Raw genomic sequence first — 6,016 nt, 5'->3', positions numbered from 1 at the left:
CCAACACTTTGGGAGGCTGAGGTGGGAGGATCACTTGAGGTTAGGTGTTTGAGACCAGTCTGGTCAACATGGTGAAACCCCGTCCCTACTAAAAATACAAAAATAAGCCAGGCATGCTATTGTGCACCTATAGTCCCAGTTATTTGGGAGGCGGAGGCAGGAGAATCACTTAAACCAGGGAGGTAGAAGTTTCAGTGAGCCGAGATCGTGCCACTGCCAACTCCAGCTTGGTTGACAGAGCGAGACCATGTCTCAAAAAAAAAAAAAAAAAAGAGGCCAGGCATGGTGGCTCACGCCTGTAATCCCAGCACTTTGAGAGGCCAAAGTGGGTGTATCACGAGGTCAGGAGTTTGAGACCAGCCTGGCCAATATGGTGAAACCTTGTCTCTACTAAAAATACAAAAATTATCTGGGCATGGTGGCACACACCTGTAGTCCCAGCTATTCGGGAGGCTGAGGAAGAAGAATCGCTTGAACCCAGGAGGTAGAGGTTGCAGTGAGCCAAGATCGTGCCCAGCCTGGGCAACAGACTGGGCAACGGAGTGAGACTTAATCTCAAAAAAAGAAAAGGCAAGGCCAGGTGTGGTGGCTCATGCCTGTAATCCCAGCACTTTGGGAGGCCAAGGCGGGCAGATCACGAGGTCGGGAGATCTAGACCATCCTGGCCAACATGATGAAACACTGTCTCTACTAAAAAAATAAAAAAAAATTAGCCGGGCATGGTGGTGCACACCTGTAATCCCAGCTACTTAGGAGGCTGAGGCAAGGGAATCACTTGACCCGGAAGGTGGAGGTTGCAGTGAGCCAAGATCGCACCACTGCACTCCAGCCTGGCAACAGAGCAAGACTCCGTGTTAAGAGAAGTGCCCAGAAGACATTTATGCAGCCAAAAGACACATGAAAAAATGCTCATCATCACTGGCCATCAGAGAAATGCAAATCAAAACCACAATGAGATACCATCTCACACCAGTTAGAATGGCAATCATTGAAAAGTCAGGAAACAACAGGTACTGGAGAAGGATGTGGAGAAATAGGAACACTTTTACACTGTTGGTGGGACTGTAAACTAGTTCAACCATTGTGGAGGTCAGTGTGGCGATTCCTCAAGGATCTAGAACTAGAAATACCATTTGACCCAGCCATCCCATTACTGGGTATATACCCAAAGGACTATAAATCATGCTGCTATAAAGACACACGCACACGTGTGTTTATTGCAGCACTATTCACAATAGCAAAGACTTGGAACCAACCCAAATGTCCAACAATGATAGACTGGATTAAGAAAATGTGGCACATATATACCATGGAATACTATGCAGCCATGAAAAATGGTAAGTTCATGTCTTTGGAGGGACATGGGTGAAATTGGAAATCATCATTCTCAGTAAACTATTGCAAGGACGAAAAACCAAACACCGCATATTCTCACTCATAGATGGGAATTGAACAATGAGAACACATGGACACAGGAAGGGGAACACCACACTCTGGAGACTGTTGTGGGGTGAGGGGAGGGGGGAGGGATAGCATTAGGAGATATACCTAATGCTAAATGACGAGTTGGTGGGTGCAGCACACCAACATGGCACATGTATACATATGTAACTAACCTGCACATTGTGCACATGTACCCTAAAACTTGAAGTATAATAATAAAAAAAGAGTGAACCCTTAAAAAAAAAAAAAGTGTGTTTTCTTTAGGAGATCCTAAACTGTTGTGAATTGTGTGTTAAGAGAATGTTATGCAAAGTGCATGAATATATCAGGAAAGCTTCCTTCCAAGGCTAAAATCTTTTTATGGTGTAACTAGTTTCTGGCCTAAATCTCATGGGATTTTTTTCACTCATACTTCTATCTAAGTGGCTGTTTTGACACAGTTATTCTTTACTTAGGTATTTAAGCTTTAAAAATGTTTCCAAGCGTAGGTTTAGATATCCTAATTACCTTTTAAATATTTAGCTCTTGGCATTGTTTTACAATGTCTTGAGAGCAGATGGCTTTCCAATTCAGCAGTTTTAGAACCCATGTGCCCTAGACTCAACATCAAAGAATGCCATATTTTTCTCATCACTTTAATTTTTCGCCTTTATTGCACGACTGCAGTTTCATTATTAACGTGGTTAAGAGGGTACCTCTTGGTATGAACTTTGTTCTAGGTTCTCAAATTTGGGGGATTAATTTAAATTTCAGAATTAGATTTTTTCAACACCCCCTTTTAAAAAAATTAATTAGCATGAATTTGTATTTTCATGGCCTTTGCCCTGAAAAGTTTTCTGAGCTCCAAAACCAAGTGCAAATTTTGCCTTTCGTTACATATATACATACATGTATTTAGTTCCAACAATAATTGATAGTGCAGTGTTGCTCTAGCAGTTCAGGCAAATGAAACTTAATAAAGTTCAGGGAACAACTTTAAGATATCAAATGCAGGTTATTAAAACACTGATCTAGGCCAGGTGCAGTAGCTTACACCTATGGTCCCAGCACTTCAGGAGGCTGAGGCAGGCAGATCCCTTGAGCCCAAGAGTTGGAGACCAGCATGAGCAACATAGTGAAACCTTATCTTTACAAAAAATACCAAAATTAGCCAGGCATGGTGGTGTGCACCTGTAGTCCCAGCTACTCAGGAGGCTGAGGTGGGAGGATCACTTGAGCCCAGGAGGCGGAGGTTGCAGTGAGCCATGATCATGCCACCCCACTCCAGCCTGGGCAAGATCGCAAGACCCAATCTCTAAAAAAAGTAAATTTGTGTAATAAAATATAACAAAACTAAATAAGAGGAATTTGCATGCTCTGGTTCACGATCATTTCTAAATTTTCAGATTGAAGAAAAACTAAAAACATAAAATTATACTTGAGATTAGTTTGCTACAACAGATTACCCTTTGCAAGGGTCATGTAAGAGTTTGGAAATCTAAGCTAAGAGTTTGGAAATTACTAAGTTAGTAATCTAAGCTTCATGAAAATTGGTCATCTCATGTTATTTTCCCCATTCTAAAGATGAGAAAATGCAACTAAAGTAAAAAAGTTCACCTTCGTGGCCCCCAGATAAATGGTAAAGGGCTTAATATTTTTCATCATCTGGCTTCACTAAAACCTCAGATCCACTTCCTAATTGAACCTGCCCTCCCAGTCTTTTTATTAAAGTGTGTTTCCAAATGCAGCTCATTGGTTATCTCTAGCCTTTTTGTTTGCCTTCAGGCAGAGAAAGAGCAGAATCTACTGTTAACACGTAAATAATTAATATTTCATGGCCATTCATTTTCTTTCTTAGATAGATATATTGTAAGCCAGTCCTGGCCACACAAAGACCACTTGCTGTTTCTGGCTATAACATAAATATTTAATTAAAGGAAAAGCTACTTTGAGCCATTCTTTTATAAGGCATAAACTATACTAGCTTTGGGCTACACTTTTGCAATTTCCCAAATCCATCTGTTACTTATCCCAGAGTTTTTGCCAGCTTGGAAAACTTAGGAGGTGTATTCACCTGGGTTTTAGAAATGTTTCCAGGAGGCCGGGTGTGGTGGTGCACGCCTGTAATCCCAGCACTTTGAGAGGCCAAGGCGGGTGGATCATGAGGTCGGGAGTTCGAGACCAGCCTGACCAACATGGTGGAACACCATCTCTACTAAAAATACAAAAATTAGCTGGGCATGGTGGCAAGCGCCTGTAGTCCCAGCTACTCAGGAGGCTGAGGCAGAAGAATCGTTTGAACCTGGGAGGTGGAGGTTGCAGTGAGCCAAGATCGTGCCATTGCACTCCAACCTGGGCAACACAGTGAGACTCCATTTAAAAAAAAAAAAAGTTTCCAGAAGATGAATGTGCAATATTTGAGCTGCTATTTCTAGAAGAGAACCATCCAACCAACTGTCACTGTAAGAATCTGGATTTGCAGTTAGGCGTGGTGGCATGCACCTGTAGTCCCAGAACTTGGGAGGCTGAGGCAGGAAGATCACTTGAGTCTAGGAGTTCAAGGCTATAGCACACCATGACTGCACCTGCAAATAGCCACTGCACTCTAGCCTGGACAACATAATATGACCTAGTCTCTTAAAAAAAAAAATCAGAATTTGGAATAAAATGAGAAGTCTGATATTCCAAAGCTAAGCCTTCAGCTCCACAGTTAATTTGTTTCTGTTATAAGGTTTGGTCATGTTTAGTAGCTGGGACCTCCAATAGTCTGCAGATAAAGACCACCCTGGGAAACGGAAGCCCAGAGGTAATAATCTCTGATTCACAAACGTCTTGCTTTCCCAGGCTTTCAGTGTTGCTTCAGCAGTACTCTTATTTTAAATTATTAAGGATTTGTTGTAAATAAATTATTACTTAAAGATTTTTCTTTAGGCCAGGTGCAGTGGCTCACGCCTGTAATCCCAGCACTTTGGGAGGCCGAGGTGGGCGGATCACAAGGTCAGGAGATGGAGACCATCCTGGCCAACATGGTGAAACCCCATCTCTACTAAAACTACAAAAATTAGCCCAGTGTGGTGGTGCGCGTCTGTAGTCCCAGCTACTCAGGAGGCTGAGGCAGGAGAATCACTTGAACCAGGGAGGCGGAGATTGCAGTGAGCCAAGGTTGCGCCACTGCACTCCAGCTTGGTAACAGAGCAAGACTCCATCTCAAAAAAAAAAAAAAAAGAATAAGAGATAGGAACCTAATAAAGGTATAGCATATGGGTTTTAGTCAATGTAGATTGATTGATTGACCTGGCTTGCTAAAACAGATTTCATTCCAATAAAAAATTTAAGAAGAATCCAATTTCTCACTTCATTCTATGCTTAAAATAACAAAATAAAGTTGATTCAGGCCAGCTGTGATTTAATGGTGCTTATATTGATGGTAAAACTCTCCATTAAATGTCTTAAAATAGCAGAGTTGAAAGCCTAATAAGCTGCGGAGTCAGAGCCACTCCTGTCTTCTACTGTTCTTAGCCCTAATCTTGTCCAGCTTAAAATGTTTTCCATATGTAAAGGGACTTTTTAATATTAACTTTTTAATGTAAATTGCTTTGAGCCAATGTATATTATCCCTACTTAATACATATAATTCCATAGATAAGCATATTCTTTCAGGTTAAGGCAAAGATTCTCATGCCTTTACTAACTACCTTCAAAACAATGCAGTCTCTCAAATGAAAATGGTTATATGCCCAAGTATTAATTGAGAGCATGACAGATGAAAGATAGAACTAATAAGTTTGGGATAAGAAAAAATTATTATGACATAACTTTGGAATTTTCTGTCAATAAGATATAATTACAAGATGGATATAAAAAGCTTTGAACTTATAAAACATGTTTCATAGAATAATGTATCATCTTTATTTAGTATTATTTTATCCCTCTCTTAAACCAAGCCTCACCCTAAATTATGCTTCACTCAATCATCTTTGGATGTTATATGATATGGCTTTTCCTCATCCGCCCACTTCACAGGTGAGAACACTGAGGCAATGAACCAGAATAGTGGTGACTTACCTCAGGTCACACATACACTTAGAAGAATGTTTCCTGGCTGAACCATGTAATACCAACTGAAGACCCTCCCCCGCCTCATAAACAACCTAAAATTTTAGATTGCTTTTCTTAGTTATCGTGACAGGTGTCAAATAAAGACAAAATATTTTTTATCCTTTTCATAATGAAGTGGAATTCAGAGAATTTTACTAAAAATTATTCTTTGATAGGCTGTCCTATTTTTGGAAAAATAGTTTAGGATAGATCCAGTGTAAGAATGATGTAAGGCTGAGCACGGTGGCTCATACCTGTAATCCCAGCACTTTGGGAGGCCGAGGTGGGCAGATCACTTGAGGTCAGGAGTTCAAGACCAGCCTGGCCAACATGGCGAAACCCTGTCTCAACTAAAAATACTAAAAACAGCTGAGCATGGTGGTGCGTGCCTGTAATGCCAGCTACTTGGGAGGCTGAGACAGGAGAATCATTTGAACCTGGGAAGTGGAGGTTGCAGTGAGCCGAGATTGTGTCATTGCTCTCCAGCCTGGGCGAC

The sequence above is a fragment of the Pongo pygmaeus genome, chromosome 8 (genome assembly GCF_028885625.2).
Source record: "Pongo pygmaeus isolate AG05252 chromosome 8, NHGRI_mPonPyg2-v2.0_pri, whole genome shotgun sequence".
NCBI lineage: Eukaryota > Metazoa > Chordata > Mammalia > Primates > Hominidae > Pongo > Pongo pygmaeus.
The sequence above is the reverse complement of the archived record's forward strand: the minus strand, read 5'-3'. Positions refer to the sequence as shown.